General features: G+C 42.8%; 1 long non-coding RNA gene across 1 annotated transcript; it reads left to right on the forward strand.

The window, feature by feature from the left end:
- The first annotated feature begins 20,601 nt into the window (after positions 1-20,601).
- On the forward strand, positions 20,602-24,705 carry LOC148142506 (uncharacterized). The gene is made up of 2 exons (XR_015751909.1): positions 20,602-21,938; positions 24,222-24,705. It is a non-coding gene; the product is annotated as an uncharacterized LOC148142506 (long non-coding RNA).
- Positions 24,706-25,220: the final 515 nt, after the last annotated feature.

Below are 25,220 nucleotides of genomic sequence, written 5' to 3' on the forward strand. Positions count from 1 at the left end.
CTCCTCCCATCCGGCCCCCTGCAAAAACGCCATCCCATTCTCCCAATTCCTTCGACTCCGCCGCATCTGCTCCCAGGAGGACCAGTTTCAAAAACGCACATCCCAGATGGCCTCCTTCTTCAAGGACCGCAATTTCCCCCCCCGACGTGATCGACGATGCCTTCCACCGCATCTCTTCCACTTCCCGATCCTCCACCCTTGAACCCTGCCCCTCCAACCGCCACCAGGACAGAACCCCACTGGTCCTCACCTACCACCCCACTAACCTCCATGTACAGCACATCATCCACCGCCATTTCCGCCACCTCCAAACGGACCCCACCACCAAGGATATATTTCCCTCCCCTCCCCTATCAGCATTCCGTAAAGACCACTCCCTCCGTGACTCCCTCGTCAGATCCACACCCCCCACCAACCCAACCTCCACTCCCGGCACCTTCCCCTGCAACCGCAGGAGGTGCAAGACTTGCGCCCACACCTCCCCTCTCACCTCCCTCCAAGGCCCCAAAGGAAACTTCCATATCCTCCACAGATTCACCTGTACCTCCACACATATCATCTATTGCATCCTCTGTACCCGATGTGGCCTCCTCTATATTGGGGAGACAGGCCGCCTACTTGCGGAGCGTTTCAGAGAACACCTCTGGGACACCCGGACCAACCAACCCAACCACCCTGTAGCTCAACATTTCAATTCCCCCTCCTACTCCACCAAGGATATGCAAGTCTTTGGACTCCTCCATCGTCAGACCACAGCGAAACGACGGTTGGAGGAAGAGCGCCTCATCTTCCGGCTAGGAACCCTCCAACCACAAGGGATGAACTCGGATTTCACCAGTTTCCTCATTTCCCCTCCCCCCAGCCTGTCTCAGTCAAATCCATCAAATTCAGCACCGCCTCCCTAACCTGCAATCTTCTTCCCGACCTCTCCGCCCCCACCCCAATCTGTCCTATCACCCTCACCTTGACCTTTTTCCACCTATCACATTTCCGACGCCCCTCCTCCAAGTCCCTCCTCCCTATCTTTTATCTTAGCCTGCTGGACAAACTTTCCTCATTCCTGAAGAAGGGCTAATGCCCGAAACGTCGATTCTCCTGTTCCCTAGATGCTGCCTGACCTGCTGCGCTTCTCCAGCAACACATTTCCATCTCTGATCTCCAGCATCTGCAGACCTCATTTTCTCTTCATGGCCTTATAGAGGTAAGCATGAGAAGATGAATGTCCCAGTGTTACTGTTAAATTTTTAATGCATAGCTTTAAACATGGTGCAAGAAGGAGGGCTTGAGATTCTTGGCACACAGAAACCAGTCCTGGTACATAAGGTACCTATTCAAAAGCAATGTAGCAACCTCAATAGCAGTGGGAATGACATTCTCTCAAGATGTTCACTGACATGATTGGGGAGAGTGTAAATTCTGGATTTGCAAGAGCATATGGAAGTCAAAAAGGAAACTAAAGTGTGTAACGTGAATGTTGAACAGTACTTAAGGAATATACCCTTCGACAATCTAAGAGGGACTATAAGGATTACATGGACCAGATTATAATGCACTTGTGTAAATATACACGTGTGAATAAGGTTGTTGAGCTATAGGTGCAAATAGCAGTGCCAAAATACATTGAAGTGTCAGGAATGGAATTGTGACTCAAACATGGTTAAGTAATCTGCATTTAATATACAGGTCATTAAATATTCACAAAACAAAAGGTGAAGGGGAAAAGGGCAGATGAAACAGGTAGCAGTATTGATCTTAAAAAAGACATTGTAGTATCAGAAAGAGGGGATGTTCTTAACAGGACAAGGATAGAGACCATTTGCTACTTGGTATATTCTAACTGCCTCAAAATGATGAAAGAGATGGGGACAAATCTCTAGGGAAATCAGATATGCTAAAACTGAAGAAAAGGACTTTATCCCAATTAATAATTGTCTAATTAATGTTAAAGTAAAGGGTAAAAAGGGAGAGAAAGTTCTAAACTCTTCAGGAGAATTTCTTAGAAAAATGGTATTGCTGAATCTATTGCTGGGAAATTAGATGGACCGGGGATCGGAGGGAGAATATTTGAGTAAGGATGATCATTGACTTATGAATTTAGGTCAGTAATGGAAAAGAGCAAGGAATATTTTAATATACAACTTTTTGATTGGGAGAGGATTAATTTCTGTGCAATCGAAAAGGAATCTAGCTAGGTTCAAATGGAACTGGAGACCAGCAAAGGAAAAACTAATGGAAGAGCGGATCATCTTTAAGGAAGAGTTGCATTCCAGCAAGGGCATAACTGATCTAAAAACAGGACTCCATGTATGCCAGGGTGAGTGAGATTATGATGCACAAAGGAAGATGTGGGATGCATATCAGGTGAGTTCTTCAAGTGAGAACTTTGTTCAGTAAAGGGGAGGTGAAGAGAAATGTAAGACTGGCAAAGAGTGTATGAGTATAAAATGGATCAATATATAACAAAACTCAAAATTCTACAAACGTCAGTAAATTGGAAGAACGTATTTGTGTAATCAGAGGAATTTGGTTGGCCAAATATGCAGATTTTAATTAGGCCTTAAAGAAGGGAGAGCTTTTGTAAAGAAATTCAGACCTAGATTTGGAAGACATATTTAATCATGGAGCAGGAGAGTGGGAGTTTAATAATGAAAATTATCGAGTTCTTGAAGAGTTGGAGGAGACAACTGAGATGTTGAAGGTTCTGTACTATATGCTCCACTTATGTCCTGGATAGATTGACTGCTACTAATCCTTCTTGGTATTAGTCTAAGTTACTAATCTAAAAGGGAAAGGATGCCCACATTGCTCAGTTTTGATAGTCGAAAGTGGTTGAGTACATAATGCTTTACCTCAGTACATTACAACCAAGGTGCACAAGAATCCTTTGTAAGACCTCCGGCTATACTTAAGTACACATTACTGCTATTGAAGCATTCTAGAGCACAGCGTAGACATCTGAACTGGGGTTGGCTCCTCCCAGGAACATTCCTTTTTATGTCCTGATGAGCAGATCTCATCTCATGATACCAATTAGCCCTTTCGGTACTAACAGCATTGTTCGTCTTTTCTTCCCCACCACCAGCTATTTTTGCTGATTTAAGTTCTTCATAAAATTGTTTCAAATAAACAAGGTTTACTAATACCTCCTCCTCATACATCTCTCTCCAGATGGCTAACTTTGTAAAGGATGACTTGGTTAGGATGAATGTCTGCTATTTGAAGATGAAACATTCAGATGCAGTTCCTTCTTAGATTGGAATTTTGAATATTTGATTTCTTGAAGACCCTTTGCAGAACATGTGCTCTGACATCAATGCTCCTATTAAATTACTTTCCCTTTGAAGATCTTTAGTTTTTTCAAATTGTGTTGGAAGATAGTTGTCTTTCTGCAAAAGAGGTCTTCTCCTTTTTGACATTGCAATTTATGTAGACTTTTGTGAACCTTCCATTTCCATTTTATCAGTTTAAATCATTGTAAAGCTGACTCAGTTTTGGGTACTGCTTCTAAACAGCTGAATTGGCTGTATCAATTTTTCACTACAAAATTGTAATGGTTACTGTGTCAAAGGATGCTTGATGATCAGATTTTGAAAATTTATTTGTAGTTGGAATACAATTGAATAATTCCTTTAAACTTGTGAAATCAGTAATAAATCCTGATCTTTTGGTCATGAAGAGTTGTCAGACACCAACGTGATCTCAAATGATATATTTTAATTTTGATTTTGCAAACATTTTTTTGAGACCAATGAAATCTTCCTCTTGTTGAGTAATGTTACATTGATCACTTGTATTTAGGTTCTGAACTGATTATAGTTCTTCAACATACTGTAGAATATTAAGAGCAAAGCGAGTTTATCTGCTCAGAAATTAGAAGTGTTGGTTTCTGACAATGTACACCTGTTCCACATGGTACTGTTCTCTGGATGTTAAGTTTACTCCAAGTATTCCTTTGATTTGTCCTGCCTGTTGCAGTTCCAGTCCTACAGCTTCATTCTCTAAGCCCAAAGAATTTTTTTAAGGTAACACTGAGTGAGTGTTACCGTATTAAGTTTTAAATTTGTTGGATGACCATTAACCTGTGTGATCTATGTGGTTCAGATGAATCATCTGTTACCCCTAGGAAAGGTTTGCTGTCTCTTCCAAACATAGGTTCAATCATAAAAATATATGTGCTCCAATTAAGATATACAGGTATGCTGAAACTGTGTTTTCTTCCAAAGATGCTTTCTGTAAAGTGTTGACCTTTTTGTCCAAGCAACCATTTTTAGTTCTGTGGTTGGACAGTTGTTTTTGACTTTTGCACATTCTCTAGAAATATGCCACTTCCTTAAAAGTTGCATTGAGTGGCTTTTTGTTCCCATCATTCCCTTGTGCTGTTTGTTGATTTCATCTTCCACCACCAGCTGGATCACTCTTTCCAGTGTAAGATCCTCCTTTGATGGTAACATCTCTGAAAGATAATCAATCAGAAATTTTGATGACAATTCTGTCTTGAATTAGTTCTGATGGTAAATCATGATTGATATTTAAAAATTCAGAAAATATATAAAGATCGCTATTAAAGTTATCAACAGGTTATCCTGGAAAGTGTTTTTCTATTAAATCTTGCTCTCTCTATTATATCATTGGTTAATGTAAATTAATAGTCAAATACTATTACAACAGCAAAGATATTTGTCTCTGACATTCTGTCATTTTAAAACATGATCTTCTGTCAATCTTAGAGAATAAAGAAATGTGTTCTCTTGTTCTTCTCTGGGCTGCTTGTATAATCCTGAAGCAATTCTGTATCCTGTGAATGATCTCTTTCACAAACTGTGAAAGAGACTTAATTCCCTGTGTGAAGGATTTGTGATTTTAATTCTGCTTGTGTACATAATATCTTTCTCCATTTTACATAATTAACATTTTTCCTCTTATTTAAATTATTTACTCAAGCTGTTGATTTTTTCAATTTTTTTGTACACATAGCAGTTCTATTGTTTATTGTATTAAAGTTACAAACACTTCACTTGAAGAAAATTCAACATTTAAATACAAGTTATTTTCATTTTTGTTCTTTTTTCTCACATTATTGCATAATGGAAATGAATAGCTTAAGGCTTTGTCATTACGTTTTGTTTTAATGAGGTTTTTTTTAATTCTTATTTTCCTTCTCAGAAATTCTTTTAAATGGAAAACGTTCAATCAGAATTGTCTTCCAATCTGTGCTGAAGAAATCATTTTCCAGCACTTAAAAATCATAGCAATGTGTTTTATTAAAATCTGAGATACATGAGAGTCCTTCGTAAGGCCTCTCTCTGGCTGTACTTAAGTACAAATTACTGCTATTAAAACATTCTGATATACAGTTGAGAGACAACTTAGTTCCCCTCAAGACCAGTTCCCTGTTCCACTTGATGGGTGGATCTTGTTTCCTGTTGCAATTTAACCCTTCAAGACATTAACAGAAGGGATTGAACGTAAGATTAAGAATTTCAAACACTGAGTGTGACTAAAAATTGTTATAGGTTAGGATATATGTAATAGATTTCTGCATGAGCTGGAATTGATGGAAAATGGAGACTAGTCGGGAGAACGTTGGAATAATTAAGTGTGGGAAGTTACCAGAAGAATGAATGAGGGTTCCAGCAGTGGACAGGTTGAGGCAGGGTTACAAATGTCAACTGTTATAGGGATATTCATAAGCAGTTTAATGATGCGGATATGGAAGACACTCTGCTCATTCAACTATGCTGTCAATTTTGTGAATGGTATTGTTTGACCTGAGGCAGTGATCAGATGTGATTGATGTTGCGGTAAAGAGAAATAAGTCCCCTGGTCCTGATGGGTTGCATCCTATGATATTAAATGAAGTAGCTACAGACATAATGAATGCATTGGAAGACATTTTGTAAGGATCTTTTGATCTTAGATAAGTCTTAGACAACAGGAAAAATGCGAACATATAATTCAGGCTGTAGGTTTGCTCGCTGAGCTGGAAGGTTCATTTCCAGACATTTTGTCACCCTACTAGTTAACATCTTCAGTGGGCCTCCAGGTGATTGAGCTCGGCAAACCACAAAAATATTTCCACTATTAGATACTATACTGCTGTTGGAACCCATTTACTAAATAATTCCAGCTGTGCTAAGAGTGACACCGGAAACCAATCTAAGATCATTTGATACATTTGCTTCGGCTAAAAGCCATGTACTTTAATACTCAGGACCCTGTTTTATCTTGCCGTCATTTTCAAAAGAGAAAGTGGTCGTAGCCACGCATGGGAATTCCTAGAGGCCTGGCATTTAAACTGGAACTCCATTAACAAACGTATCGATTTGGACCCCATTTACCAACCTCTCGGGAAAAGAACCGGAAATGATATCACCCACCACAACAGACCAAGACACATAAGTAGAAAGCGGGACAGTACACCGGTGCTTCAATGGAGGCTCACTGAGGATGTTACCTAGCATGGTGACAAATCGTATGAGAACAAGTCTTCCAGTTCAGTGAGCAAACTTACAACCTGAGTGGTCGTAGAGACAGCCAAACTCTCTGCCCCTGTTGCACTGCCCTGACCAATCAGTGTCTACTTGCCTTGTGTGAGAATTGAGATTGACTGCTTACTGTTGCTGTATTTCCCTGTCAATTATGGACATCAAATCAGCCCTTCCTTCTCATTCTATATACAATAACTCTTTTCTCCCCAAGTCTGTTTATTGCATCTACTGAGTACAAAGCAAAAAGCTTCAACACCTAATTTCCTTTCAGCACTGTTTATGATCTGCTAACATTGGGAAATGAGGCATTTTTTTTTCTTTCTTTTAGAATGTTGTTTCGGGGGGAGGGGGTTAAGAGCGTGGTTCTTAAATTCTGTGGATTAACTCAGCTGTTCTGGTGGAATTTGTCACGACTCTGCTTGCATTTTGATCATTTCAGAGAACTTTGTTGGATGTGGATTGATCTGAAGCGACTTGATGGCTTCTTAATAAAAAGTTGAATTATTTCCACCTCTAGTGCTAGATTATTAAATAAATTGTGAAAAGTCTCAAGGAAGAACAGTGTAATTGTGACATTAAGTTAACAAAGTGCAAATTGTATTCTCCTTGTCAGTTAGCAATAGGTGGTATCAGTGGCAGTGCCATTTATTTCAAAGATTCCTGGGTACCTTGAACATTTGTAATCTTGATAAATATTTGTAAGTTTTATCATTAGCTAGGTGTACAAAGATGTTTTCTTTCCTGCAAAATATCCTGTTGCATTCCACACATTTCCACAGCCCTATAGTAAAGTTTTATCAAAACCTATTCACTTTTCCTCATGAGAATTGTACAAGTTGTGATTTTTGTGAACACATTTATTTCTCTCTATCGTACGTAGCAATAAGTTTGCTTCAAGTAGTCGTTAAAGGCACAATTATGTGATGTGATGTATGGTGCTAAGTGATACAAACTTTGAAAATATAGCAATTCAAGAAAGTGAGGTGCTGAAGACCATCATCAGCAGAATTATATTTCAACGTGATCTCCAACGTCATGGCCCACCATATCCCCCATTCTACTATTATAAAGCCAGGGGATCAACCCTAGGTGAATAATGATTGATTGCATGAGGCCATACTAGGCATAGCACCAGGCATTCCTAAAAATGAGTTGTCAACCTGTTAAAGCTACAAAACAGCTCCTGTTAAGATTAGATTCCCTACAGTATGGAAACAGGCCCTTCGGCCCAGCAAGTCCACACCAACCCTCCAAAGAGTAACCCACCCAGACCCATTCCCCTACATTTACATCTGACTAAAGCACCAAACACTATGGGCAATTTAGCATGGCCAATTCACCAAACCTGCACATCTTTGGATTGTGGGAGGAAACTGGAACACCCAGAGGAAACCCATGCAAACACAAGGAGAATGTGCAAACTCCACACAGACAGTCACCCAAGGCAGGAATCGAACCTGGGTTCCTGGCACTGTGAGGCAGCAGTGCTAACTACTCAGCCACCATGCCACCTTACGCTAAGCAGCAAGTGGTAGAGCTAATTTATTCTGCAACCAATAGATCAGATCTAAGCTCTGCACTCCTGCCACATCTAGTTGTGGAAAATGGTGAATAATTAAACAAGTCACTGGAGGCGGCAGCTCCACAAATTTCTATCCAGGCTCGGGGAACCCAGTATGTACAGTGTAAATGATAAGGCTGAAGCAATCACAAGTTTCAGCCAGAAAGGCTGAGTGGATGACCAATCTCAGCCTTCTCCAAAGGATCCCAGCATCACATGCCAGTCTTCAACTAATTCAATTCACTCCGTGGATATCAAGAAACACTGGGAAGCAGTGGACATTGCAACGTCTATGGGCCCTGACAATGTTCCAGCAATAATACCGAACACTTATGTTTCAGCACTTGCTGCTCTCCTAGCCAAGCGGTTCCAGTACAGTTACAGCACTAGCAACAATGTGAAAAATTGCCAAGTATGTTCTGTATATAAAAAAAGCATGACAAATCTAACCTGACCAATTACCACCCCATTAGTCTCCTATTGATCAAGTGATGGATGGTGTCATTAACAGTGCTTTCAAGAGCATCTGCTCAGTGACACCCAGTTTTGGTTCCGTCAGGTCCACTCAGTTCCTGACCTCATTGTAACATGGCCAAAAAGCTGAATGGCAGAGATGAGATGATAGTGGGAGCCCTCGACATCAAGGCTGCATTTGAGTGTAGCATCAAGGAACCCTTGCAAAATTGGAATCAATTCGTATCAGAGGCCAAATTCTCCTGTGATTGGAGTCATACCTGGTACATAGGAAGATGGTTGCGGTTGGCAGTGGTCATGTCAACACGAGGACATCTCTGCAGAAGTTTCTCAGGGTAGTGTCCTAGGCCAAACCATCTATGATTCTATATAAATACAAAGAAGGCCGGAGGCTAGGAAAATCACATCGAATAACTTGCGTCCTGACTCCCCAGAGCCTATCCATCATCTGCAAGGCACAAAGCAAGAGTATTGTGGAATACTTCCGACTTGCCCAGATGGGTGCAGCTCCAACAACGTTCAAGAAACTTGACACCATCCAGGAAAAAGCTGTCCGCTTGTTTGGCGTTACATCCAAAAACATGCACTTGCTCTGCCACTGCCACTCAACAGCAAGTGGTACTATTTACAAAATGTACTGCAGAAATTGACCAAAGATCTTCAGACAGCATCTTCCAAACCCACAGCCACTTCCAAATGGAATAACAAGGGCAGCAGATGCCCCACCAAGCCACTCACCATCCTAACATGAAAATATATTGCTGTTCCTTCACTTTTGCTGGGTTAAAATCCTGGAATTCCTTTACTAATGGCACTGTGGGACTACCTACAGCACATGGACTGCAGCAGTTCAAGAAGGCAGTTCACCAGCTGTTTGCCAAGGGCAACTTGGGATGGGTAATAAATTCAAGTGCAACCAGCCATGTCCACGTCTCACAAGTGAATGAGAAAAGTCTTCTATGCTACCTCCCGCTAAACCAGTTAGTAAGCAATGTTCTTTACAAATTCGAACATAAGAACCAGAAGCAGGATGTGGCCATCACCCCTTTGAGTCTGGTCCTCCATTCAATAAGATCATGGCTGATCTTTTCATGGCCTCAGTTCCACTTACCCACCCTCTCACCATAACCCTTAATTCCTTTACTGTTCACAAAATTATCTTAGTTTAAAAGCATTCAATGAGGAAGCCTCAACCACTTCACTGGGCAGAGAATTCCACAGATTCATAACCCTTTAGGTGAAGAAGTTCCTTCTCAATTCAGTCCTAAATCTGCTCCCGCTAATGTTGAGGCCACGCACTCTTGTCCTAGTTTCACACACCAGTGGAAACATCCTCCCTGCTTCTATTTTATCTATTCCCTTCATAATTTTATATCTCTCTGTAAACCCCCCCCCCCCACCAGTCTTCTAAATTCCAATGAATATGATCCCAATCTACTCAGCCTCTCCTTATAAGCCAACCCCCTCAACTCCAGAATCAACCTAGTGAATCTCCTCTGCACTCCCTCCAGTCCCAGTACATCCTTTCTCAAGTAAGGAGACCAAAACTGCACACAGTACACCAGGTCTGGCCTCACCCGACAGCTGCAACAAAGCCTCCCTGCTTTTAAATTCAATCCCTGTAGCAATGAAAGACAAATTTCCAATTGCCTTGTTCATTACCTGTTGTACGCACAAACCAACCTTCTGTGACTCATACACAAGGACAGCCTGGTCCCTCTGCATAGCAGCATGCTGCAATTTAGTCCTTTTTACTTTATTCCTACCAAAATGGATGGCTTCACATTTATCAACATTGTAATCCATCTGCCAGACCTTTGCCCACTCACTAAAGCCATCTATATCCCTCTGCAAATTTTCAGAGCCCTCTCCACACTTTGCTCGAAAACTCATCTTAGTATCATCTGCAAACTTTGACACACTACACGTGGTAACAACTTTCCAGAAATAGACCTGCTCGGTTGCATTTTGATTTTGGAAACCGTACCAGAAATAAGGCATTCCAAAGTAATTCTGTAACAGCAACAGCTGCATTTTATAATTTATGCCGAATCATTTCTTACTTTGAGTTTCATAAGTAAGTATTTTTTCAAAGTATGTTTTACTTATGACAGTGCAATATTTAAGTCAAATCTATGCAAGTGTCATACTGAGTAGAGTATATTGAAGTGACTTCCAACATTGCAATTTCAATCATAGAATCCCTATAGTGTGGAAACAGGCCCTCTTGAAGAGTAACCCACCCAGACTGATTTCCCTATTACTCTACATTTACCCCTGACTAATGCACCTAATCTACACATCCCTGAACACTATGGGCAATTTAGATTAGATTCCCTATGGTATGGAAACAGGTCCTTCGGCCCAACAAGTCCACACTGACCCTCCAAAGAGTAATCCATTCAGACCCATTCCCCTACACTACATTTACCCCTGACTAATGCACCTAATACTATGGGCAATTTAGCATAGTCATTTTAACTAACCTGCACATCTTTGGATTGTGGGAATAAACCAGAGCACCTGGAGGAAACCCACACCGACACAGAGAGAATGTGCAAACTCCACATACACGCCCGAGGCTGTAATCGAACCTGGGTCCCTGGTGCTGTGAGGCAGCAGTGTTAACCACTGAGCCACTGCCATATCAGATCTAATAACTCCATATTGGCTAGCCAAGAGGTGCTGTGAGGTAGCAGTCTCAGGGGAATTGTACTTGATTACAATCTGCAATCTGATGATCCAGCATACCCTCCTCCATAACTGTCCAGCCAGGGAATCAGCCTTGGCTTAAATAATGCAAGAGGACAACCAGGAACAGCATTAGGCACACCTAAAAATGATATATCAGCCTGGTGAAGCTACAACACATAACAGCCCTGTTCACATCCATCAACATGAACCTGGCCAATTAAGCACTGACCATACCAGTAGAAGAACCAAAGACACATACACCAAACACCACCAACTTCATCAGCAAGGACAACATCATCAAGCTAGTGGACCTACGCCTTACCATCCACTTCACTTTCAATAACAAAACCTACAGACAAACCAACAGAACACCAATGGGATCTCTGATATCAGGGTTCTTGGCAGAGGCAGTAATGCAGAGACTTGAACAAACAGCTCTGCCAGCCGTCCAACCCAAAGCTTAGTCCACTATATGGATGACACCTTTGTCATCACTAAACAAAACAAATTCGAGGAAACTTTCAAGACCATCAGTAATATCCTCACTGGCATAAAATTCACTAAAGAGGATGAAAACAACAACAAACTGCCATTCCTAGATGTCACAGTAGAGCCAACAGCCAATGGGGAACTTTAAACCAACGTTTACTGGAAAACAACACATACGGACCAATCATTCCAACACCCACGAAGGAAGCTGCATTAGAACGTTATTTCAATGAGCCACCACACACTGCAGCACAGAGGAACTACAAAGAGCAGAGAAAAATCACCTATACAGCTTATTTAAAAAGAACGGGTACCCACTGAACACAGCCCACCGATTTCTCAGCAACAAACCTAAACAAGCAGACAAACGCAACGAGAAACCCTAGCCACTCTCCCCTACATCAAAGACATCTCGGAAATGACTGCCACTCAGGCGTCTTGCCATCATGGTAGCCCACAAACCCACCAACATGCTAAAACAGCAGCTAATGAACTTAAAAGACCCTATACAGGCAACAAGCAAAACGAATGTCAGTTACAAAATACCTTGCAAGAACTCTAACAACATTGGACAAACAGGCAGAAAACTAGCCACCAGGATACATTAACATCAACTAGCCACAAAACAACATGACCCTCTCTCACTAGTATCCTTACATACAGATGAGAAAGGACACCACTTCGACTGGGACAACACATCCATCCTAGGACAAGCCAAACAGAGACATGCACAAGAATTCCTAGAAGCACGGCATTCCAAACTGAACTCTATCAACAAACACATCGACTTGGACCCCATCTGCCACCCTCTGAGAAAATGAACAGGAAATGACATCACCAACCCAAGAAACCTAAACACATCAATAAAAAGTGGGACATAACACCAGCACTTCACCAAAGGCTCACGGATGATGTTACCGAGTATGGTGAGGAAACATCTGAAAATGTACCTTCCAGCTCAGTGAGCAAACTTACATCCACGGCACATATTTTGGTCCCCTCTAGCAGTCCCCAGCATCTCAGATGCCAGTCTTCAGCCAATTCAATTCACTCCAAAATTATCTGACAAAAGGCTCAAGATATTTGATACTTAAAAGGCTCTGGAATCAATATTCTAGAAGGCCAGTGATCCAAACTTATCATGCTTTGGCTCAGGTGTTCCTATAAAGCTACAGCATGAGAATCTACTCACAATGTGAAAAATGTCCAGTACACAAAACAAGACCAATCCAACCTGGCCAGTCACTGCCTCATCAGTCAACTCTCAACAATCAGTTGAATGATGGAAAATGTCATCAACAGTGATATCAAACACCACTTCCTTGGCCACAACCTGCTAAGTGCTCAGTTTGGATTCTGCCAAGTCTTCTCAGCTCTTAACGTCATGGCAATTTTGGTTTAAACGTACATATAAAAACTGATTTCCAGAGGTGAGCTAAGAGTGAATGCCTTTGATATCAAGCCTACCTTTGATCCAAGTGTTGTAACAAGGAGCCCTAGCAAAACTGGAGTCGATAGGAATCAAAAGTGAAAATTCTCTGCTGGCACAAATATGGTGGTGGTTGTTGGAGGTCAGTTATTTCAGCTCCAGGAGTTCCCCAGAGGTGCCCCAGGCCCAATCATCTTCAATCGCTTCATCATTGACCTTCACTCCATCATAAGATCAGAATCAGGGATATTCACTGATGATTGGGCAATGCTCAGCAACATCCATGACTCAAACAGTTCATGGCCAAAGTCAGCAAGACCTTAACAATATCTAGGTTTGGACTAACAAATGGCTAGCAATATTTGCATCATGCAAGTGCTAGGCAATGATCATCACCAATAATCGAATCTAACCATAGCCCTTTGATATTCAATGGTAATATGATTGATGAATCTGCTACTTTCAAAATCGTGGGGGTTTGCCATTGACAGAAACTGAACTGGATCAGCCATTTAAGTTCTGTTGGTGAAATCTTAAACTCTGAGTGACGTGATGTAAGATCATCTCATTGTAGTGTGGCACGTTGCAAATTGACAATCATTGCTTGTTAAAAGTCACCATTGGCTTACCAGACCAGAGGGCTCCTCCCTCATCAGAGAGGGTTGGTGGTTTAATCGAAGTCTCAGGCAAGGGGAGAGGTTGAGGAGGACAGTCTTCATGGTAATCTCAGCAGGTGCTGGAATTGAACCCATGTTGTTTCCATCACTCTGCACTGCAATCCAGCCATCCAGCCAACTGAGCTAGTAGATGGACTGTTAACAGTTCAACTCGCCACTGGTTAAGATCTAACCAAACTCACCATGTTAATTTACTGAAAGCTCACTATGGGAACCAGAGTTGTTGGCAGGTTCAACTCACTCCTTTCTCCAAATGACCTCTGTGTTGGAACTAGGCACCAGTATTTCAGGCATGCTCTATGGACAGTGGTCACATGCACCAATGTCCACAGACTTTGATACCTGATATGTGCCAGTCTCTAAGAACCCTTATGACACATGAATGCTACACCTTAGGTTGCACTGGAAACTATTATTGTAATGTTGCAGAAAGGACACTGTGTTCTCAAAGACATACACCCAGCTTATGAACTGGACCAGGCTGCATCTCTGCACTCTAGTTCACTACACTGAGCATACCTGGATGATCACAGCATCCCTGTCTTGTCTTTTTGCATATTGTCCTCTCAGCCAGCGATACCTGGTTCATATTGCTACTGACTTGCCATGCCATCCCATTACAGTAAATCAAGGGTAGCCTCCAACACGAGTCTACACGCTGCTCTGGGCAGTCAGAGTCATATGCTCTACTCATGAGAGGTGAGGAGTCAGTTGATGGGCAGCACATCACCCATCGCTTTCTTCCTATTGAGAGCTGTTTGCTCCTGCAATGAGAGAGAGGCAGGTATTATGAAAGATGAAAGTATGTAGTGCATATATTACTCAATGTGCAGGTTGTAAGATTTCCCAAGTGAGTGAAAAGGCGGTGGAAAGGGCATGCAAGGTTAGTGGTGTCTCCATTTGCGGTGGGTGAAGGTGAGTGGGCAAGATATTGCATCATTAATTAGAATGATAAGAGCATGGGCCTTGGTGAGAAATGGTGCAGTTGCAGAGAGAGTGAGTGTGAGGTATCAGAGAGAAATTGTGGCATTTGTGCTGGCAGAGTGGTAACGGACTGTTGGCCTTCCTCCAGTACTAAGCGTTCCTCCAGATGGCTGTGACTGCTTTATTCTGGGTGACAATTTTGGACTAGGCTGGCATGGTCTGTTTTATTGACCTCTACTAGTGGTTCTGGGGCAAGAGAAATTCCCTCCTGATGCATCATTTCATCCAACAGGACCTTCAGGACTATGCCTGAAAAGCAGGCTGTTGATTTCCTCTTGTCTACCAAATTGGGCAAATAAAGGAATCGTTCAGGAGAACTCTAGACTGACAGTGTTTGGCGAGGTGTACAGTGACCTTTTAAAAATAACACCAGTGCCAAGGATGCCAGTCAATTGTGGGAACTTGGCAAGTGGTGAGTTGCTCCAGGAATGATATGTTATAAGGTAGGGTGGAAATCAGATCTAATACTCCCCAGAAGGGGTGAAATGCCAATTAATGTAGCAAATTTGATAAGATCTAGTGAGAAAATTCACTTGGTTTCCCGTTGAGATTCTCTATCCAAAGTCAATGGCTCTCAAACTGTAAGATTCGGCCCAGTGTTCAGGGTTCTTCCTGAATGCCTGACCACTATCTACAAGGCAGAAGAGTGTGATGGAATATTCTCAATTGTTCTGGATGAGTGAATCTCCAACAACAGGAATCTTGATGATACCATCCAGCACAAATCAAACTGCTTGAATGGCACAACTTCCTCATACATTCACTCCACTCCAAGACAGTGTGACCATCTTGCAGAAGTTCACAAGATTACTTAAACAGCACCTTCCAAACCCTCAATCATAACTATCTGGAAGGACAAACACAGTAGAAACATAGGAACACCATCGCCTGCAGGTTTCTTTCCAAGACACTCATCACCTTGACTCAAAAATACATGTATTTTGACTTCATTTTCACTCGATTAATATCCTAGGACTCTCTCTCTCTCTAATAGCACTGTGGGTGCTCCTGCACTAAATGAAATGCAGGAAACATTTCAAAAAGCCTACTTTCTATCATCTTCTCAAGGGCAATTAGGGATTGGCATCAATGCTAATCCAGGCAGCAAAGCCAACATCTCCTGAATGAATTTTAAAAAAAGGAGACTTTCCATCAAATTCTTCCACCCTTCCATCATGACTTGAGCAGAACCATCAAAGCACTATAGTTTTACAATTCTTTTGAAGAAAACATATTTGGCTATTTAAACATTTCTAATTTTGGACAGGAGCCATGGACATATTTGCCCAATACGATAATTGCATTGGTATATTGAAAAGGAATTGTACCTGTTTTTCCACCCTTTCTCTGCTCCCAAAACCCTTCACATATTATTCCAAGAGTGGATCCTTTATGTATGAATGTAAGGAGAATTTATCATTTGTATATACAGGTCTGTACGTTTATCAATCATATGTCCATATATTTAGCTGAGGCGTCAGCTGAGCCCAAATGACTGTGTGGGCCCCCTGTTCTTCTTAGGCAGGCACATGTTACACGGTGGTCTTTCCCCACCGCGCCTTGGCGGCAGCTGCCCCAAGCTTCAGCGATTCCCTCAACACGTAGTCCTGGACCTTGGAATGTGCCAGTCTGCAACACTCAGTCGGGGTCAACTCCTTCAACTGGAAGATCAACAGGTTTTGGACCACCCAGAGAGCGTCCTTCACCGAGTTGATGATCCTCCAGGCACAGTTGATGTTCGTCTCGGTGTGCGTCCTGGGGAACAGACCATAGAGCACGGAGTCCCGCGTCACGGCGCTGCTCGGGACGAACCTTGACAAACACCACTGCATTCCGCTCCAGACTTCTTCTGCTTAGGCACATTCCAGAAGGAGGTGTGTGACAGTCTCGTCCCCCCCCCCCCGCAGCTGCTTCGAGGGCAGCGTGCGGTGCAGCTGAGAGTCCGGGCGTGTATAAAGGATCTCACAGGCAGAGCCCTTCTCACCACCAGCCAAGCCATGTCTTGGTGCTTGTTGGAAAGTTATGGCGATGAGGCATTCTGCCAAATGGCTTTGACAGTCTGCTCAGGGAACCGCTCGTTAGGATTCGCCCTCAAGGACACTACATGCTGACCACTTCCTAATGGACTTGCGGTCAAAGGTGTTTTTCTTCATGAACTTCTCCACGAAGGACAGGTGATACGGAACGGTCCAACTACTCGGAGCGTTCCGCGGCAGCGAGGCCAGGTCCATCCTTCGCAACACCGGGGACAGGTAGAACCTCAGTACGTAGTGACACTTGGTGTTTTAGTACCGGGGATCCATGCACAGCTTGATGCAGCCACACACAAAGGTGGCCATCAGGGTGAGGGTGGCATTGGGTGTATTTTTTCCCCCGTAGCCCAGATCATTGTACAATGAGTCCCTTCGGACCTGGTCCATCTTTGACCTCCATATAAATTGGAAGATTGCCCGGGTGACTGCGACGGCACAGGTTCTGGGAATAGGCCAGACCTGTGCCACGTATAACAGTAATGACAGTGCCTCACACCTGATGACCAGGTTTTTTCCCATGATGGAGAGCAACCGTAGCTTCCATCTGCCCGGTTTCTGCCTCACTTTGCTGATACATTCCTCCCAAGACTTGGTGCAGGCCCAGTCCCCCCGAACCAAATACCCAGTACCTTCAAGTGGTCGGTCCTGACGGTGAAGGTGATTGAGGATTGGTCAGCCCAGTTCCCAAAGAGCATGGCCTCGCTCTTGCCTCAGTTTACCTAGGCCCCCGAGGCCCGTTCGAACTGGTCATATATGCACATGAGTCTGTGCACGGACAGCGGATCAAAGCAGAAAACGGCGACGTCATCCATGTACAGGGAGGCCTTAACCTGCAGGCCCCCGCTGCCAGGAATACTCACCCCTCTCAGGCTCGCATCCTTCCTGATGTACTCGGCAAGTGGCTCTATGCAGCACACAAACGAGGCGGGAGAGAGAGGGCAGCCCTGCCTGACTCCAGATCTGACTGGGAGGCTATCTGATTCCCACCCATTGATTGAGACTGCACTGACAATGTTGGTGTAGAGCAGTCTGATCCAATTGCAGATTCCCTCCCCAAAGCCCATTTTGGAGAGAACATTTCTAATATACCTGTGTGATATCCTGTCAAAGGCTTTCTCCTGGTCCAGGCTGATCATGCAGGTGTCCAACTGTGGGATATAGGTAAATTAATGTTACTTCTTCAGTTCTGCAATTCTGCAATTATAATTTCTGACACAAAGTAAATGAACTCACGCCAGTGTGTAATTGTTTTAGCCAAGAGCTGAGTCGACAAGAATGGAAACCAAGTGGAGGAAATATACAATTGTTTTTGTATTAGCTAAAATTGTATGTCAGCATGAAACGTGATTGCAAAACAATGGTAGATATTATGGGCAAATAGATAAGATGTTGTGAGGGGATGAAGTTGAGCTAGATAACAGTAGGTATAAACATCTGTTTCCCACTTTTACAGAGACACAGGAACAAACCCCAATTAAAGAGGTCATAGAGATCAGAATGGCCTCCAGAGAGGCCCAGATGGAGAAAATAGATAATGATGAAGAAAGAATATGCCTAACCTTGACCTGCAGTGGGATGAGGTCAAACGGCCTTGTGAGGCCAGAATAAGCATTTTGTCACAGACAAGGCCAGATAAGGCCGGAGATAAATGGGAGTAATGGAGTCAGTCTTAGGGAAGTGGAGGATGTAAACGGGGGGGAAACAATGAAATAAGAAAAAAAATGTAGGAACCAAATTATATAAATATCGAGAATTTGTTGAATTCGGTGTGTTTTGTCCCTGCTTTGTGGACATCACACACGCTTGCAAGTGTAAAATAAATGACACTACTGATTCAGATCTTGTCTTGGACTGAAATTATTGAAGTGAGTGAGCTTTGTGTCTCACAATTGGGGGCTCGTCCGGGGTTTTCTTCCATCGCCGGGGGGAGTGGCTGGCCTTGGACACTGGGAAGATGCATCCCGTTCCCCATTGAGGAACGGTCTCGTGTCCTGGTTTGGTCCGCTCCCTTGGGCGACTGGTATGGATCCCACTAGAGAGACATCTGAATCAGACAGTGATCGGAGCTCGATAGAAAATACTGCAAAAAGGGGCCAGGATGTTGTGGAATTGAAGAAACAATACTTGTACAAGGGAGAAAGATGATTAAATATTGTTGCTTTGTATGGGCTAAGGAATCCATTCTTCGTCCCGCCATCTTCTGGCCAAGGTACGGGCCGGACAAAGACTGGGTTTGTAAATATCTGCATTTATATGTCAATGTGTGAGGGAAAGAGAATGAAAAGAACTGTACAGCTGGTAGAAAGTTTAACCCTTTGTGATTTGGTTTGAATGCACATTTGTTTGTTGGTGATTGAATGTTTGCGTTTTATTCCCTGGAGCTTGAGTTCCAGGACTGTTTTGAATCTGATTTTTATTATGGAAACTTAACATGATTTCTTTTAAGGTTAAGGATTCTATAGAGATTATGAAAAAAAGATAACTCCTGTTCTTTTTATAGGTCATGACTGCCTTACTGTCAGTTTCTAACTAATCTCTTTTATCTTTACATAAAAGCGATTTATGGAGGACAGTTGAAGTTTCAGTTCAACATTAAATTGTAGTAAAAACGAAACTCCTATGGTTAATATCTGTGACCTTGGATTCGGCCATTGTTCATGCATTAGAAGTTTTTTTTTAAACTTGAATAGACAAATTCTTTTAAGGCAGCTCTGATTATTTTACGACCTATAGTATTGCAATTGAGCAACGATTGGTCAGGACTACTTAAGAAAACTAATTTTGGATTTAAATTAAGGGACTAAAACTGGGTGATTACAGTGGATTTCAAAATTGGGAACTGTATGCATTTTACATTTTAAATATTAAATACTGAATAAATGAACATAAATATAAAAATATATTTACAAGTTAGGAACAGGCTTTAAAAGTTAGTCAAGCATGAATTGAAGTTATGGGGAGCTAGAAATAGTGCAATATTTCTTTAAGAAAAAAAAAAGGAAGAACGTAACAACTTATCCCCTTCGGGAGGTACCAATAGGGGACAAAGAGATTGGGTTGTAAGTGCCCCCCTCACCAGTGGGGAGGTCAGAACATTTAAAAAGGGAATGAAGGTCCTGGTTGAGGATCCGGTAGGGTTGTTTGAACAAATTGATCAATTTTCAGGGCCTAGTCTGTATACGTGGGCTGAGTTAATGTCTATTTTGAATATACTATGTACTGGGGAAGAAAGGGGACTTATACGAGGAGCCGCCATTAAAATATGGGACAGGGAACACCCGATTGGAGATGGGGATGCTGGACAGGGAGAGGTAAAGTTTCCCCTCAGAGACCCCCAGTGGGAAAATCATAGAGAAGGAATGAGGGAATTGAAAGACCTGATTCTAAAAGGAATAAGAGAGGCAGTTCCGAAGTCACAGAATTTGACTAAAGCCTTTGAAGTTAGACAGAAGAAAGATGAGACTCCCTCAGCTTTCTTGCAGAGATTAAGAGACTCAATGCGGAGATATTCTGGAATGAACCCTGAGGACCCAGTGGCACAGGGTCTTTTGAAAGTACATTTTGTGACAAAGGCATGGCCAGACATACAGAGAAAGATACAGAAGATAGAAGGGTGGAGCGAAAAACCATTAGATGAATCGTTAAGAGAGGCACAGAAAGTGTTTGTAAAGAGGGAGAGGAAGAGGGCAAGGGGGAGCATTTGATAGAGGGTTCGAGCGACAGGGGCAGAGATGGAGGTATCCACAGGCAGGATGCTATTATTGTGGAAAGATAGGGCATTTTAGGCGGGAGTGTCCTGATCTACAAAGGGAAGAAAGGGCAATTCCGCTTATGAATTTTGATGAAGAATAGGGGTGTCAGGGGTTCCTACCCTCGGGGACCCACCAGGAACCCTTGATAAACTTGAAGGTGGGACCCTATAGGGAAGAGGTAGTCTTCCTAGTAGATACGGGGGCAGCACGGTCATCGCTGAATTTTAAACCAAAGAAAGTAGAAATGTCGACACGGTCAATTACTGTTTCGGGGGTAAAAGGGGAAGGATTTACTGTTCCAGTATTTAAACCTATGATGATAGAAGGTCCTAAGAATAGGGTCATAGGGGAACTGCTGTATATCCCTGATATAGGAAGTAACTTACTAGGGAGAGACTTAATTATCCTCTTAGGACTGGAGATTGGAATTCAGGAAAAAGAATTAGTTGTACAAATGGCAATGTTGACAGAGGATGTGGAGAGAGAGAGATAAACCCTATTGTATGGGCTAGGGAAGGGAATCGTGGAGAACTACAGATCCCTCCCCCTCTAATAAATTTAAAACGGAAAGGGGACGTTGTCTGTGAGCGACAATATCCTATTTCCATAGAAGGTAAACGAGGACTGCAGCCAGTAATTGAAGGACTGATTAGAGATGGACTGTTGGAGCCATGTATGTCTCCTTATAATACCCCAATACTACCAGTGTGAAAATCTGATGGAACTTATCGATTGGTGCAGGATTTGACAACATTAAATCGAATAGTATAGATCAGGCACCCAGTGGTGCCAAACCCCTATATGTTACTAAGTAAGATCCCCCATGACCACAAATGGTTTAGTCTGATAGATTTAAAGGATGCCTTTTGGGCTTGTCCCTTGGCAGAGGAAAGATTTAGGACTATCCCCCTATGAAATTTTATTTGGATTACCTTATCCGGGAACGAATGGAGAATTGCCAATTCCCGAAACTAAACATTTGTTTTTAAAGAAGTATATATTGGCTTGTCCTCCTCTTTATCTTTCTTCAGGAAACAGGGTTTATTGGCACAGACTCCACCCCTTGAATTCACCGTTCACCCCATCCGGCCGGGCGATTGGATCTTAGTAAAATCATGGACAGAGACTAAATTGCAGCCGGACTGGGAAGGGCCGTACCAGGCTCTTTTGACCAGAACAGCAATAAGGACGGCGGAGAAAGGCTGGACTCATTACACTCGGATCAAAGGGCCTGTGGACTCTCCAGTTGAGGAAGAAGTCTGGACAGCCGAATCAACGCAAGACCCGCTGAAACTCAGACTAAAGAGACTTTGAGTAACTGATTATACAGTGGCGACGCGAGCGCGGGATTATTTCTGTAAGATTGTATATTAAGTCTTTTTGTGCTTCAGCATGATGTTTAGAATACTGGGAATGCTTAGAGTTTTGATGCTAGCCCTCTTAGTATTGGGATTTTGTCAAATATCATTTTCATATGTATTATTAACGGTTCCTGAGTCTGATAATCCACAAGTAATAGACACTGATTCTTGCAGCTTCGTAAATTGTGGGGATATAGATAATCAGAGAAGTGCCGCAGCTCAGAGATACATCTTAAGTCCTATGGGGATGGCCTTGGTGATGGTACTTGGTATAATGGTCTCGTCACAGTACACCGGGCCCCCTTCTGACCAGCTCGCGATTGTTCCGATAAAAAGTGTAACCCAATATACCTGACAATAAGGAAAACCACATGGCACGAAGCAATTCTGGGGGCGGGGGGAGCACCCATGAGATACAATTAAATGAAACATTTGGGATAGAAGTGAAAGCAAATGGGAGGGATTTCTTGGGCTGTTGTTTTTGAATTAGCGTAGGACAGGGAGAATGGGCGGAATTACTGGATAATTAGATACAACCTTTCACCCCTCCCGATGATCCTAAAGTAGTAAATATTATAGAGGTAAAGGACTTGAAACAGACCATTGAAATAGAAACTGGGTACGGGGATGCAAATGCCTGGGTTGAATGGGTAAAGTATATTGTAAAAAGTCTGAACAAGAGCAATTGCTATCCATGTGCCTCTGGTAGGCCAGTGGCCCAGGTGGTTCCCTTTCCGCTCGGGTGGTAGCGAGACAGGAAGGGCATGAAATGTATGATAGCCCTGTATCAGGATGAGACTGCATGGAATGATAGGAATTGTACCTCCCTATCTCTGATGTTCCCTCCCTTGGAGAAGAAAGATGCAAAAGTCCCCCCGACATTTTCCGCCGCAGTTGGAAATCGCACGTCGTATGTGCGTAGGCGAGGTACAAGTCGGTCGAGAGATTTGGGGGAGCTGAAATTATGTACTGAGATTAAGAATGTTACCGAAACAGAGAAGGGAGGGAACTACTCAGCACTAAAGGTTCCCCGAGCGGATCTGTGGTGGTACTGTGGAGGCAAAATATTGAGACCCACGCTACCTCCGGATTGGAGAGGGATATGTGCAATTGTACAATTGGCAATTCCATTTACCCTGGCATTTGAGAAGGAAAAGATAGTAGGGAAAAAGGGAAGGGGTAAGAGATTACTGTTAGACACTTCTTTTGATGACAGGATTTATCTTGATTTGGTAGGGGTCCCTAGGGGAGTACCTAATGAATTCAAGGCTTGTAACCAGACTGCAGCAGGCTTTGAGTCAGCTCTCTTTTGGTGGGTAACAATTAATAAAAATGTAGATTGGATAAATTACATTTTCTATAATCAACAGCGATTTATAAATTATACAAGAGATGCGGTTAAAGGAATATCAGAACAGCTTGATGCGACAAGTAGGATGGCATGGGAAAACAGAATGGCCCTTGACATGATTTTAGCAGAAAAAGGGGGGTGTGTGTGATGTTAGGAGGAAGCTGTTGTACCTTTATTCCTAATAACACTGCACCTGATGGTTCAATTACTCGGGCCTTGAGGGGATTGACTACCTTAGCAGAGGAACTGGCTGAGAGTTGACGAGTAGACACATCTCTCACGGGATGGCTTGAATCATGGTTTGGAAAATGGTAGGGGGTGGTGGTTTCTATTCTTACTTCTCTGATAGTAGTAGTTGGGGTATTGGTGGCCATTGGCTGTTGTATCATACCCTGTATACGAGGGCTCACCCAAAGACTGATTGAAACAGCCTTGATGAAACAGATGCCCCTAAAAGGGAATCAGACAGAGGAGCTTTATCGACGAAATGATGAGGAGATGAGTGAGACCAAGATGGATGAAATCTCCGGAATGATGCTTGCAAATTTCGGGGGCAATGTTTAAAAGAAAAAAAATGCAGAAGATAACAAATGGTAACAAAAGAAAAAGGGGAAATTGTGGGATATAGGTAAATTAATGTTACTTCTTCAGTTCTGCAGTTCTGCAATTCTGCAATTATAATTTCTGATACAAAGTAAATGAACTCACACCAGTGTGTAATTGTTTTAGCCAAGAGCTGAGTCGACAAGAATGGAAACCAAGTGGAGGAAATATATAATTGTTTTTGTATTAGCTAAAATTGTATGTCAGCATGAAACGTGATTGCAAAACAATGGTAGATATTATGGGCAAATAGATAATATGTTGTGAGGGGATGAAGTTGAGCTAGATAACAGTAGGTATAAACATCTGTTTCCCACTTTTACAGAGACACAGGAACAAACCCCAATTAAAGAGGTCATAGAGATCCTGAAGAAGGGCTTATGCCCGAAACGTCGATTCTCCTGTTCCCTGGATGCTGCCTGACCTGCTGCGCTGTTCCAGCAACACATTTTCAACAATAGAGATCAGAATGGCCTCCAGAGAAGCCCAGATGGAGAGAATAGATAATGATGAAGAAAGAATATGCCTAACAATGACCTGCAGCGGGATGAGGTCAAACGGCCTTGTGAGGCCAGAATAAGCATTTTGTCACAGACAAGGCCAGATAAGGCCGGAGATAAATGGGAGTAATGGAGTCAGTCTTAGGGAAGTGGTGGATGTAAACGGGGGGGAAACAATGAAATAAGAAAAAAAATGTAGGAACCAAATTATATAAATATCGAGAATTTGTTGAATTCGGTGTGTTTCGTCCCTGCTTTGTGGACATCACACCCGCTTGCAAGTGTAAAATAAATGACACTACTGATTCAGATCTTGTCTTGGACTGAAATTATTGAAGTGAGTGAGCTTTGTTTCTCACACAACCCTCTGTCCTGCATGTAGGCGATCGTATCCCTGAGGAGTGCAAGACTCTCAGCGATCATGTACGAATGTAAGGAGCCATAGATCACAAAGGACCATAGGCATCCCTATGTCCATTAGTGAGAGATAATTGGTTATGTACAGTTTGAGGGTAAGCATTTCACAATCATAGGTAGGGTGAGGAGGCAGGCCTCCATGAATTACCATAGCTGGAACTTCCTAACCCTCCTCCCACTGTGAACTCACATCCTGATTTGGAAATTGTCGGGATCCCTTGATGAGCAGTTGAGGGTGGGTGGGGAGAGAAGAAGACTGAGTAAAGGAGTTCGAGTGGATAGGAGTTAGCTATTGTTTCCTCAGAGTCTTCTTGACCTGCAATCTTCTTCCCGACCTCTCCGCCCCCACCCCCTCTCCGGCCTATCACCCTCACCTTAACCTCCTTCCACCTATCGCATTCCCAACG

Source organism: Chiloscyllium plagiosum, unplaced genomic scaffold (assembly GCF_037043375.1).
Source record: "Chiloscyllium plagiosum isolate Xiang-an unplaced genomic scaffold, Cpla_swu_hap1 HiC_scaffold_28, whole genome shotgun sequence".
Lineage (NCBI taxonomy): Eukaryota > Metazoa > Chordata > Chondrichthyes > Orectolobiformes > Hemiscylliidae > Chiloscyllium > Chiloscyllium plagiosum.